Raw genomic sequence first — 15265 nt, forward strand, 5'->3', positions numbered from 1 at the left:
CTTACAAACATGAATCCGTTAGCCATCCATCGGGTCCTGATAGAATTTTTATATCTCATTTTTTTTACAGCCCGTAACCTACTGTACAGAGAACTGAGTAGTCAACTCTTATGTTCTATTATCCATCCCTGAGGGTAAATTTGACATATTAATTAACACTAATCACTCGAGTTTATAAGTTGTGAATCCAGATCCTTAATCAGCATGAGAAGTTGTACCAGTGTATGAAATTTGAACAAAATGGTATGACCCCTAAGTGCCCAAACACAAGGTCTTAAGGTCAGGATTATTTTTGACGTCAAACTACAAATGTAAATAAACAAAAAGCTTTTCCTTCTTTTTCCCAGCGAGTTTAACGAGCTTCAGTTTTTTTTTCTTATCTCTTTTACTTTCCATTATTTCCTTTTTCTCGTACTTTCTTTTCCTCTCTGTCCCTCAGCGTAAACCCACAAAATTTACATAATATCTCCATTTAAGCTCTCACCCGAGTTTATATTGTCTCCTCTCTCTCTCTCTCTCTCTCTCTCTCTCTCTCTCTCTCTCTCTCTCTCTCTCTCTCTCTCTCTCTCGTAAATTTCTTCTCGGAGGGAAAATTTAAGGGGTCGGAGGTCGCCTATTTTCCCGGGCATGAGTAAATTGAATTAACAATTAAGGAGCCGTCTGGTCTAATTTGATTTAGTGTATTACAAGACAGAAACTTGGCAAGTAGGGAAGGGGAGTAGGGGGAGGGGGAGGACTTCCTTCATACACACACACACACACATGCACACACACACTCACACGCACACACACACAATCATTCATAAATACACACAAAGACAGAGACGGGAAGACCGATTAATAAAGATATTGAGAGACGAAAATGACAACAACAACAATAAGACGGACAGAGAGATAGAGAGAGAGAGATAGATAGCATCAAGAGAACAGACATGCACCAACAGAAGGGGACCAATATCGGCTTCCAATGTCCTGGCGGAGATGATCGCCCATATTATATACTTTACGAGGCAGCCATCAACGGGTCTCTCCCTCCTTTCCTCTGAGCGACGACTTCTGCCGCTGAAGCAAATATCTCTCCCGACTGGAAAAAAAAAATGAAGTGAAAAATGAAAATATATGAGTATATTCCCCCAGAGTGAAAAGAAGATGCGATCATTTATTCAAATCGCCCGTATTTTTTCGGATTGTTGAAACCATCTCCCACCTTCTCCCCCCCACACACACACACACTGAGCTATTTTTGTAAAGTTATTTGTTTATTTTGTGGGAATTTTGTAATCAAAATAGAATTTACTGAGATTTTTCATGTTTATCTAAAAATGCTGGGTATTGTTATTTTTTTTATTTGAGTCGAGTTTCTTGATTTCAGATACTATGAATGGTACAAATTTATCAAACCGGTTTAAAGATATGAATTTCAACCGTGAAAAGGGATGCCAATTTTTCTGTGGTGGACAAACTCCTGACAATTTTTAATACGAAAATAAAACATTTCTTCATTTCTGATATTTCTCAACGGTGTAAATATCACTTACATACACACTCCAGCACCACGAACTGAGAACATTGTGAGCTTCAATCTTGATACTTACCGGTGAAGAGTACGTACATTGTGAATTCTTTTGATCTTAAACACAAAGTTATTGCTCAGCGGTGGTTGAAAAACACATTTTCGTTCGTGAATATAAGTGACAGTATTTAAGAAATCGGAAGTAAAAATCCTCAAGAACGGAAGCTCTGTAGATTGACAGTGATTTTGTTGAGGTAAATAAGAGAGACAGGGTTGGCAAAAACATGCTTTTGATGCTTTTTTGTTTAATGTTATTATGTTAGTTTTAATAAGTTTTGAGTATTTTTAGCCTTTTATATAACTTTTTTAATGTGCTATTAATCATAAACATTACATTCAGGATGATTTAGCAATCATTTATACTATTTTACATCTCAAAAAAATCGCTGAAAAAGCCGAATTTGAAAAGGACAAGCTTTGATCAGTCATCCCAACTCATCCTACGTGCTTAAAGCCAAGACTAAGTTTAGGTTCGTCCTAATGCATGGACAAAAATTATTGTACCTTAACGATTGAAAGTTTTAAAAAATTCACTTAGAGAGAGAGAGAGAGAGAGAGAGAGCTCCTTTATAATCAGCCCTGTAGGATAGTCTATATTTTTTTTTAAGAAAATGACAATGATAAACCAACACACCAGTTGGCCAATATCAAATAACACCTCCACACACACACACACACACACACACACACACACACACACACATATCACCTTCAGTCTTCATTGACGCACAAAACCTTCCTCCCTTCATTTGCCGACTCCAGAACTGACAAATTTATCGTCTCAATGTATCGTGTTAGTTTTTCGTTTGTGAATTGTTGGTGTCAGTCACGAACCTGATCTATTACTGGAAGTTTTGTGCAACTATGTGGCTTCTTCATCTCTAACCTAACCTAACCTAACCTAACCTAACCTAACCTAACCTAACTTAACCTAACCTAACCTAACCTAACCTAACCTAACCTAACTTAACCTAACCTAACCTAACCTTTATCACTGAATATAGTGTGCTTAGACTATTTAAATTATGAGTACTGTATTTGTGTAATTGTATGTTTGTTTATGTATTGTTTGTGTATGAATGTATGAATGTCTTCGTTTACATGTGTGCGTGTATGTGTTGATTTGTATATGTGTGTGTGTATGTATGTGTTTATTTACATGTATATCTGTGGGGGTTTTTACACTCACAAAATCACAATAAAAACATACGATAAACTATAAATAAAAACACACAATAAAACACAGCAATAACAAACAATAAAATAAAACATAATAAAACACATAATTAATAAAAACACTGAAAAACCCCAAAACAATCTCATTAAACCTAAACTCTAAACCCATTGGTGCAGACTAAAACATTTTTTTTTTCAGACTATCCGAATAGTAAACCCTCAGAGATAAACAAAAAAAATTAATACCAACCTCTTAAATAAATGACTAAAGACGTACATTTCCTTTTTTTTACGAGGCTAAGTGTAAAAGCCTTCATATATTTCAAGGATTGTGCATCTTCCATTCAGAGAGAGAGAGAGAGAGAGACAGATACAGGGACAGAGAGACAGAGAGACAGACAAAGGCTTTACTCCGCCACCAAGTTTCCCGTCTCCTCGTATTTTTAAAAGTTTGCCACACTTAATATGGCTGTCTTAACCCATAAAACACCCCCGTTAAATTTCCTGGAGAGAGATGGAGGGAAGTTCAATATGCTGACTTAACTTAGGTTGAAATATTCTTAAATAGAAATTGAATTAAAAAAAAAATAAGAAGCAGAAGAAAAGTAATATTATAATAAAAAAAATGATAACAGTAATAATAATAACAATAATAATATGATAATACTACTAAAAAAATATCTATCTATCTATCTATCTGTCTGTCTGTCTATCTATGTCTGTCTGTCTGTCTGTCTGTCAGGAAAGGAGAGCACTTATGCGGCGTATAAAGGCCCCCAGGAAATAAACTCATTATTATAAAGCTTGGATAAAGCGGTATGGCGGTGATATGAGTTAAGTATATTTCTATAAGTTTCTATATTAGGCTCGATTTGCATAATGCTCTCACTCACCTGATGAATTTAATGACAGTAAAATTTGCATAATTATTTTTCCCACTTGCTTATTCTTGATTTATCTCCGGTCACCTGTTGTTGTTATGTCTGTGTTTATGTGATTTACTATACCTGCTGTTGTTTGTTTCACTTTTGTTTTAATTCGTTTTAATGTTTCGTGGGTTTTTCTTTGTTTTATGTTCATTGGTTTCTTTTGTTTGTGGTTTATTAATTTATTTTTGTTTATTTTTTTATTTACGTGTTTTTGGTTTTTTTATGTTTATCTCAATTTTCGTGTTTCTCTTTTTCTTTTATTTATTTCTATTGTATTTTATTATGTGTCGTGTTAATCATTCATCTGCTAACTTTCATAACTTTATCATCTTGTCATCACTTCATATTAATCTTTTATTTTCTACCAAACTTCATCAAGGTAAATCTGAATATTGGATATATGCAAGTGACAGGGGGTGATTATTTCCTTTTTTACTATTATACTAACAACAGGTATGAATGTACATCACACACACACACACACACACACACACACACACACACACACACACACGTTCTACAGACCAGCCCCCAAAAAGTCTACAGCATCAGAAACCGTAACTTTATTGAGGGAAAGTTACGATAAGGGGAAGGGGGGGGGTCCATGGGAGGTTGAACTAAGGCCCAGAAAAAGGGTCTCCCATCTAGGCCTCCTGTGATGATGAGAACGTCACCATCACTTAAACACATATTCTGTGTATTGTGACATTGTGTGTTGTATGCCACAGTAATAGACGTAGTTTTATAGCACAGAATACGTGAGTGGAAATGTGACAGAGAGAGAGGAATTTTTCAGAGTTATGTTAGATAATTCGTTATGTCCACATGTACGCATTTTTTGTATAAATGTGTGTCCAGGCGCGGGGAGGCATGTCTAGTACATAATTTTTGGCCTCCCTGCTGCATTTTCGTCACCACTCCCAGCAAATCACGGTCCGGGGACTGATTTTCCTCCTTTACCCTTCAAAAAACTGTGGAGGAGGCAGTGGGTCCAGAGTCACCAAGCGAGGTAGATGTACTCCCGTCTGACACCACTCCCAGTTCACACACATGAGTGCCGTCGATATGTAAAGAGAAGAAGGTTGACGGTTGTCTCGTGGATTCAAGAGAGATTCACTCGAGGCTAATCCATTTACCGGCTTGTCCACTCGTAAACTAGTATACCCACACACGCCGGAGGAGACGCCTGTACCATCTCTCCCTGTTCACTCAGGAGGAAGACCGACGATTTTCTCCTGGATTCAAGACAACGTCCTACAAGTCACGTTTGGCTTCTCTATCCTGTTCATACAACGCTTTACAGTTGTTCAGTAACAGAAGAGAACTGATGGTTGTCTCCTGACTCAAGACAAGCTTCTGCAAGATTCACCAAGTTTTTCCAGCTTCCCAGCGCGACGCCAGTGAGGCAGATGCTTCTCAGCGTTTGTTCTCGGAGCTTCGTTCGTATTAGAGAGCCTGTATAAGGTCCCCAATTGATGCACTTATTTCATTATTGTTGTCATTAGCTTGTAGTTTGATTGCCAATAGAAGGAAGTGAATTATAACTAACTTGCATGATTATTGTGTAAATTAAGAGAAATATATGACCTAGGATCGTTAACCCTTAGATTCTTTATTTTTTAATCATTTCTTTTGATGCCTGTAATATTTTTTTAAGTAGTTGAACATTACACGAGGTTCTGATAATATTTAGATTGAATAGATTCAAGTTGGCAAGTGGGCACTTTGATTTACCAAAATTTTCGCCAGTAAAAGCCCGCAACATTGATAAAGGTAAAAAAAGGACTCTCTTTACTTGATCATGACCCAGAAAAAGAGACACTTCCGACCCTTAACTGATCACAAAATATAAGGGACTCTAGAAAACTAGCCACAAGAAAAGGTATTCTACATGCCTGACTGTCGAGGCTCTCTTGTCGATGAATTATATTGGAGACGCGACAGCTCGACCCTGACCATCATTGTATTTCTGTCTCAAACGGCAAGAAGAATTGGGTGGTGATCGTACCCCTGTGAGCCTCGGGGAGGAGGTGTTATGTGAACGTTTTAAGGGGGGAAGGAACGGTGGTGAGAAGATTTAGGTGGAGAGAACGTGTGGGAGGAGGAGGAGGAGATGACGTTGAAGGAGTGAGTGATAAGAATAGGAAATATAGCGGTGACGATGAGAAATTGGTGAAGGAGATGGGTGAGAGATTAAGAAGAGGAGATTGACTGGTGATAGGGGGAGACTAGTGAGAAGGACACGAGTGAGAGATGGGGGTAAGGTTCGACTGGTGAGAGATAGAAAAGTCTGGCGAGGGAGACGACAGAGCAGAAAATCTCCCTGAAACGTAGAGAGACAGAGATCTTCCGTAAGTTAGTTAGATTTCGTCCAAGTAAAACTCCCGAGAGAATGTAGAACACTCCCGCTGGCCACACATCTGTACATTAAGAGACACTTATCATAATAATATCTGCCTGACCAAAAAAAATTATAGAAGAAATCAGGAAAGACAATCATGCAAGAAATTTTACCGAAGAAACGATTGATGAGAAATAGCGAGAAACATGAATTATCGGTAGAAAATTTCAAGCCAGACATATAATTCTCCACCTGAGCGAAGACGAGCGTGAAATTCTGATCCACACGATAGATTGAAGATAGGAACTTTTTTTTATGAAACTTACTAAAAGTTTTGTAATATCGGATACAGCTTAATATTTCTTAATTCATTTAACTTGATTTATATATATATATATATATATATATGCAAGTAAATCACTGTAGGTGCGCGTGATCTAGGTATATGCTGATAACCACAAGGAAAGAAGAAAACACGAAGTTCCCAAGCGCTTTCGTGTAATTCACATCTTCAGGGGTGAATATATATATATATATATATATATATATATATATATATATATATATATATATATATATATATATATATATATATATATATATATATATATATATATATATATATATATATATATATTGTTTTCTCCGGCTGTATTTGTCTTATATGATAATCGTGTTAGATTAAGTATTAGATTCACCATTTTCTTTATTCATGATAAACGTTTTAAATATTTTATTGTGATTAAAAATTATGTCAATATTGGTATTTTGTTCTTCTTTATATTAATACCATATAGTAGTCGTGTTATTATTATTATTATTACTATTATTAATATAATTATTATTATTATTATTATTATTATTATTATTATTATATTAGTATTAGTAGTAGTAATAGTTGTACAATAATTGGAATAGTTGTAATACTAGTATTATCATTAGTAATAGTAGAAGCATTAATAGGATTATTATCATTAATTCTACTGGTAAGAGACTAGTTGTCTTCCACTGTGTCTTGGCCGCCTCCCTCAGTCGCTGACGTCAAACCTAACCTTCAAAAGACTTGCATGTTAAACATTACAACGGGGGACATGCCGCTGCTGCTTTCACTCCTCTCTACCAGTGTCGTTTTTACTCTATTGGCTTTAGAGAGAATTGTGTTGTGTGTTTGTTTTCTACATATATATATATATATATATATATATATATATATATATATATATATATATATATATATATATATATATATATATATACATACACTAAGAGAAATACAGGTCTAGGTATTTTCCCAGATGCTGCTGTTGAGTATTGATTGCTCACGTCTCTAGAGGGGCTGCTAAAGGCAGGAGGCCCACCTTAATCCTTTGGGAAATCTAAGGCAAACGACTCCTCTGCTTCTCTCAACCACCGGAGAGGACCTAAGTGGGGATACGATGAGTTAGTAGGAGGAGGAGGTGGAGGAAGAAGTGAAGAAGAGAGTAGTAAGCCTCTCACTTCGGCATTAAGTTCTAGAGAGTCTAAGTGGAAAACATCTGAATGGGGATAGGAGGAGGAGGAGATGAAAGAGGAGTAGGGGGAGGAAGGAGAAAAGACAGAGGTAGAAAGCCATTCGTTCTGGTAAAAGGAGTTGGAGACGTGAGAGGTGCTCTGTCCGGTTCCCCGATGACTTCCACGTACACAGCTACAGTACCTCTCCGGTATTAATGATATACATAATAAAATGGCTGCCCCTCGTGTAACGAAGATGGCCGGCCCAAGGGCCATCTAGGCGTGAATTTGTTTAAGGTGTAGAAACTGTCGCCAACACAACAACCAAACCCTAAGTTAACAAGCTGCATGACCCAGTGTTAAGGAATAGTCCGAGAAGACCGAACAACTCGCCAACTGCACTGGCCAACCATTACCCCGGAACACGATCCGCAAATCGATTAACATCCAGGTTCTCAATTACTGCTGGGTAGACAGACAGACCAGCCAACAATGTAGTGACTCTCATAGATGGAAGACACGAGCTCTCTCTCGTGAGTGGAAAATTTCTTGCAATAGTTGAGTGCTCCTGATGGTAGTAGTGAGCATCCTGCAGTAGTGGTGAGCTTCCTGCAGCACTAGTAGCTCCCTGCAAGATGGTCCGGCAGTGTGACGCTGTCGAAGCCACTATGTTACTGACAATTACCTTTTACAGTCGCTGTTTTCTTCTTTACGAGAGCCCAGAAAAGGCTCTTAGAGCAATTTATTTCCGATTATTTGCGAGAAAATAGGTCTTGCAGGTCCTGTATTTCCGAGGACGACGGCCTGAATGCCAATACTTGGGTGGTTGTACCTGCCTGCCTGCCTCCAGACGTGGGGCTCACCTCAACCCCCCTTGTTGGCACACTCAGGTCCTTCTGCCAAACTCTGTGAATGAACTGAAAAATATGTTTTATTTATGTATAGTGGATACACTGAAAACTATTGCTGGAAATAATGATAAGACTTTGGGAACTATAATGAATGAAATTATCAATACAATTACATGCCACTCATTATATACGGTAGTGGCGGTGATAATAATGGGTTGTGTTGGTGATGGGGTATTGTTGGTGTTGGGTGGTCGTGGTGATGATAGTGTAGGTGGTAGGTGTAAATGGTGGTGGTGTAGGTGGTAGGTGTAGATGGCCGTGGTGTAGGTGGTAGGTGTAGATGGTCGTGGTGTAGGTGGTAGATGGTGATGGTGTGGGTGGTAGGTGTAGATGGTGATGGTGTGGGTGGTAGATGGTGGTGGTGTGGGTGGTGGGGTGTAGATGGTGGTGGTGTATGTGGTGGGTGTAGATGGTCGTGGTGTGATGGTGGTGGTGTGGGGTTGGGTGTAGATGGTGATGGTGTAGGTGGTCGTGGTGATGATGGTGGTGGTGTGGGTGGTGGGTGTAGATGGTGGTGGTGTGGGTGGTAGGTGTAGATGGTGGTGGTGTGGGTGGTAGGTGTAGATGGTGGTGGTGTGGGGGTGGGTGTGTGATGTGGTGGTGTGGTGGTGGTGGGTGTGGTGTGTGGTGGTGTGGGTGGTGTGTGGGTGGGTGTGGGTGGTGGGTGTGGATGGTGTGTGGGTGGTGGGTGTGGATGTGGTCGTGGTGTGGGGGTGGGTGTGGATGGTGGTTGTGGGTGGTGGGTGTGGATGGTCGTGGTGTGGGGGTGGGTGTAGATGGTGGTGGTGTGGGGGTAGGTGTAGATGGGTGGTGGGTGGGTGGTGGTGGTGATGATGGTGGTGGTGTGGTGTGGAGGTGTAGATGGTGGTGGTGTGGGTGGTAGGTGTAAAATGGTGGTGGTGTAGGTGGTAGGTGTAGATGGTGGTGGTGTGGGTGGTGGGTGTAGATGGTGGTGGTGTGGGGGTAGGTGTAGATGGTGATGGTGAGTGGTGATGGTAGGTGTGGATGTGGTGTGGTGGTGTGGGTGTGCAGGTGTGGGTGGTGGGTGTAGATGGTCGTGGTGATGATGGTCGTGGTGATGATGGTGGTGGTGTAGGGGTTAGGTGTAGATGGTGGTGGTGTAGGTGGTAGGTGTAGATGGTGGTGGTGTAGGTGGTAGGTGTAGATGGTCGTGGTGATGATGGTGGTGGTGTAGGTGGTAGGTGTAGATGGTGGTGATGTAGATGGTAGGTGTAGATGGTAGTGGTGGTGTTGGTTGTAGGTGTAGGTAAGTGATATTTGTAGTGTTGAATATGGTGGTGATAAGTGTCAGGTGGCAACGTCGGAATCACAATATTAATGAATCAGTAACGTGTGAAGAACAGTTCCTACCGAGTCATTAATAAACTGATCCCGACGATGTCATATGTTTGGAAAGGCAAAGTCCATTGATATCCGTCTCTGAAAACCTAGTGTCTTATATATTTTGTAGTGTAAAAAGTGTTAAAAGAAACAAAAACTGGACCTGACTGGAATCTTGAAGTCATTAGGGAATCGGATGTAACACAAAGTAGAATTTCGTCAACTGTTTTATCAAAGAAGCGGAAAATAAGATCGTAAATCTTTTGGTCTTGCAAGCATTAAGTTGCTGCCGGTGTGTGACGGATATTGGTGTTATTTAAAATTCCAAAATCTCTCTCTCTCTCTCTCTGTCAATTTCCCAATTTCCTTTCCCCCTCGCTCCCTCTTAGAGTCTGGTTCTCCTCGTGTTTACAAAATCAATTGGAGAGTTTAAGGATCCGATGCACACATTTCATCCTAGGAAGAAAAGGAGATTTGTTTAATACTATAAATATGTACGGGTATACACTCAAGAGTGAGTGTGTGTGTGTGTGTGTGTGTCCGATTATGCCTGTCAATGGTCCAAAATTCGAGTGCTGGGTAATTAGTGGTTGTAATGAAGCTTGGCAGAGTTTAAAGACATTTTTTCAGTGCTAGTTACTCGCTAAGTACGGGGTAAACCTCTTAAACTTCAATTCCGAGAGAAAAGTATATTTTGGTCGAAATATTCTTAAGGCTTATCGTTTCGGCCAAAATCTCGATCTCTGGAATTTTGCTGAGTATACTGAGAGAGCATACTGAAATACTGATTCCGAATTTATGGTCCACGATTTGATTTCGGGGTAATTAGTGGACGTAATGACGCTGGTAATAATGCCAAAGGGCTGAAACGTTACGGAATAAACTCCAGCTCACACCTATGTTTTCCATGCCACTACAAATCAGTAACTATCAGTGTCTACCAAAGTGATGACTTATTCAGGTTAGGATAATGCACCCACAAGTCTACATATACGGCTGACACCTTGTGGGCGTCCTGTTCGACCTTATGAGTTTATACTTTTTCACAGTATCGGTCAAATTCCTCGTGTAGAGTTTGAGACGTTGTCACATGATACATAATGCTGACTCCTGTAGACACATTTTGCTGGTAACTCTACAGTATACTACATCCTTTCATTATGACAGCTACATTTGCGTCAGTCTGTTGAACAATTTATACACAGTCGTTCTCTACATAACGCTGATGGTTAAAATAGTCGCCCTTCTACAGGAGCCTGAACGTGTCCTCTTCCTGCAGTAGAGCAAATTAAATGAGAAATAGACTTCACGATAGCCATTGATCTCAACAAGCTGGCGACACCATGAAAGGAGTCGGGCGCCCGAACACTAATGGAGTGTATCGATTAAATCTGACCAACAAGAAATGTCACAATACATAAATAACCGCAGGATTCGTTTCCACTTCTCAAGAATACCACAAAAGACAACCGGTTCTCTTTTTTCTATTGGAGTTTTGTTTAAATGGCACGAAACTTTTTAATGCTCTAGAGAATTCTTTTACCTATGTGTCTCACTAAATATTTGTTTTTTCTCCAGAGGATGAAACAGCCCGTTGACATATAACCTTTAAAGGAATTATCATATTTTTTTTTTTCGCTTCATTGTATTATGTCTTGAATTAGCAGTCTGTTCACTAAGAGGAGGACGTTTTGAAATAGAGAAACTTCAAGGAATTTTAAAATATCTTTAAAATGTTAGATTTCAGGGGCATTAAAAAATAAATGCATGAAATGAGACTCACTCTGAACTCTACGTGAGGAAAGTCCAAGGGTCCAGGGTACTCTCAACCAAGGGACAAAGATATAACAATACTTAGCTCTAACCTGCAACTCCCTAGAAGATGTACATAGGTGATTTGGATAAGAACCATTGATACAATATTTATGCTGCTAAACCATTGAAAACATATTTGCTTCTTTTTATTAAGAGAATATTTACAAGATGTGATCATGATTTATATTCTAGTTTTTAGAGAAAAGTTTTAAATGCCAAATCAATCTAGGTTCAGGTTACCCTCATTGGTATTCTCCCTCTTCTGACAATGCTCTGTTCATTATAAGACTTTGGTAAAATACAGTATTTATAAAATCAACCGAATTACAATGTCTCTGTCGGGAAGAAAGTATCACCCTGGTGGTTTAAATAAGCGTTATTGGGGATGTTTGTAACAAGACAGAGGCAAGAGACGAGATTGGAAAACTTTTAGATCATTAATGCACGATGCTTCAAATACCAGCTAGGAAATGGTGAAATTTGATCATTTTATATGTCAGTAATGAAAGTGTAAAGTGAAGAGTTATCAGTCAAAAAATTAAAAAGTTTGATATTGAATAAAAACAAAATCAATCGATATTTTACTGTAATAAGACAGGTTGAACATTGACCTCAAAAGACCTGACTTAAAAGCAAATTTAGTCAAGGGTTAAATTTTCAAATCAAAGTCAGTGTTTTGTACAAGAAAGAGATTTTACTGTATCTCTAACGAAACCTTTTAGTTTACTTTTTATTGTTCCTTTTTGCAAGAAGAAGAAGAAGAAGAAAGAAGAAAGAAGAAAGAAAAAAGAATAATAAAAACGCAGGAAAAGTAGTTTGTCTTTCTTTTACGAGGGCGGAGATTTATATAGTAACTGGAGGTGCGTTTCTTGTCCACTTAGTTATGTAATTCCTTTATGGTTGAAACAATGGGAAAACAAATAGCAGTAAGAAAGGCTGAGTGTGAAATGTAACCGAGACAAGTTGACAAAAAAATGAACAATTTTAAGGATATGTTATGAAATCTGGAATAATAGTTCAGAACCTAAAATAACACGTAACAAAATCTGTACGTCTGACATTCACCTCGGATGTGGCTCATGTTTCATTGATAAAGGTCACATCACTTGTATGGTAGAAGAAAAAATGGTATTTATTTTCTATACATGTCCAATTTATAGGCCATTAAATAGATTGACACTGTAATATAACCTTAGTACTGATCAGTGTATCCTACAGCACAACACTAAGACGAAACTTATTACTCATAGCACCACAAACTTTTATTTCCCATCAGATATTAACCCTTGCATTTAGGTCCTATCTGAGTTGCATGGTAAATAAGAAATATAAAGATGGAATGTAGAAATATAAACTAAAACCAAGTGATGTTAAATGTTGGACTTTCATTAATGCTGCTGCTGCTGCTGCTGCCACCTAGCGGGAGACTCGGTTTTGACACCTATCAATGCTACTGAATTGGTTGATATGACACGTGTCTTCATAATTAAGTTCCTAATACGTGATACGGAGCCAGACAATTATAGCTCCTGATTATCTCTCTCTCTCTCTCTCTCTCTCTCTCGAATGTGAGTTTGTTTTAGGAACCTCATTACATGGTTGTTGTTATTGTTTGTGAGCACATATGTATGAGCTAGTTGGAGGTGTCTCTTGTGAGTATATTTATGAATTGCTTAATATTCTGTCCTGTTTGTTACTCATACGGTCACTTCATCTTATATCATAGAGTTGATAAAGTTCAAAGAGCTCACGAAAACTAATTGATTCCCCTTGACTTCCGTTGCTCAGGAATGTGCAGCAAAATTCGTTATATTACATAGTATCTGATATCTAAAAGGCCTATTTTTTCTTCAGGTTGTATGTATGTATGAATGTATGTATGTATGTATGTATGTATGTATGTATGTATGTAACTGCACACTATAACAACCAGAATAACACCCACAACCACCCCTTCCTATAACAACATCCTCCTAACACACACACTCCTACAACCAAAACCCCCCACTCCCCCAACACGTCAACACGACTACCCACAACACCCTCCTACACCGATAACAACACACTATTACATCACCATCCCACAATAACAACAACTATCCACAACAACATCCTCCCTCAACAAATACTCACAACCATTCATAGCCACAACCCTTCACAACACCGTCACCTACACCTTAATATATGTCAAGGCTCATTAATTACGTCTCACGTACTTGGCTTCTACCTGACGGAAATCCACGACACCTGTATGCTTAATAAGGTAAACTATTTTATTAATTTTCTCCTCTAGGATTTTTTTTCCTGATTTAATGAAAGAATTGTACTCGGCAGGAGAGGTAGAATTGGAGTAAAGATTGAGAGGTGCTGAAGAAGGGAAGTGTTGTGTGTAGTCGTATGTCTTGGAGGGGAAAGGAGAATAAGGTATGTCTTGTTGAAAGGTGTGGAGGAATGACGTATACAGCATGTCTTAAGGGGGAATGATGTATATGTCTTGTTGAAGTGAGAGGGGAATGATGTATACAGCATGTCTTAAGGGGGAATGATGTATATGTCTTGTTGAAGGGAGAGGGGGGTGGTGTTATATACGTTTCTGCTGAGTGGGAATGAGTGTTTTAAGCGTTTTGTTGAGTTGGATGGTGAGTAGTGTGTGCTTTTCATTGAGAGGTGAAGTAATTTTTGTCGAAGAGGGAAAATAGTGGCGGAGACCAGGTCAAATATGCCCAAAGTTTCTCATTATATTTTTGCGTGTGCGTGCGCGTGCGTGTGCGTGTGTGTGTGTGTGTGTGATTAGTTTCGGTGTGTCACAACGTGCAGCTATGTAGCTTTGTGTTGAGGTTATGTATGTGTGTGCACCTCCATATTTGGAATATACACACTTACTCGCGCCCGCACACACACACAAACACATACACACAAACACACACACACTCCATCATGATTCCAACCGTGTTCCCTGGAGCCAACTGAGCCACCACTTGGAGAGGTTGATTGCACCAGCGTCACCAGGTTTTCACGACCCACACATCGCATTTAATTACATCAGAAGAGATATGACACCGATGGATGTTCCACTTGAATTAATCATAGGGATTTCTCACATCAAATAAGTTGTCTGGCCGAGCGAGATGTGGCACCGAGGTGTGGGAGGGTCGTGTGAGGTGTGGGAGAGGCTGTGGGAGTGTGGGAGGTATATAAGAGGTGTGGGATGTGGTAGATAAGTGAGAAGGGGTTTGTAATGTGTATGTGGGGGGGTGCTATGGGAGGAGCTTGTGGTGTGGGTTGTGTTAGTGACTCGTAGTGTGGGAGAGGGACTTGAAGTGTGGGAGAGGGACTTGTTGTGTACGAGGGGCTTATGGTGTGTGGAAAGTGTGGGAGAGTCTTAAATTTTCGGTGGTTTCGGCCAAAAATTAGATTTCGTTGAAAATCTCAGTATACATATTCCTGAGAAAGCTAACTCCGAATCTATGAGCCCTAATTCGATTGCGGGGTAATTGTGGCCGTAATTACACTTGGAATATACATTAGATTCGGAATCAACATGCTTAGGAATATCTATACTGAGATTTTCAACGAAATCTATTTTTTTGGCCAAAACTACCAATATAGATAGATAGATATATATTTATGTATTTATTTATTTATTTATTTATTTATTTATTTATTTATTTATATAATGCCGATGTTA

This window comes from Homarus americanus, unplaced genomic scaffold, assembly GCF_018991925.1.
Source record: "Homarus americanus isolate GMGI-L3 unplaced genomic scaffold, GMGI_Hamer_2.0 scaffold18703, whole genome shotgun sequence".
In the NCBI taxonomy this organism is placed as follows: domain Eukaryota; kingdom Metazoa; phylum Arthropoda; class Malacostraca; order Decapoda; family Nephropidae; genus Homarus; species Homarus americanus.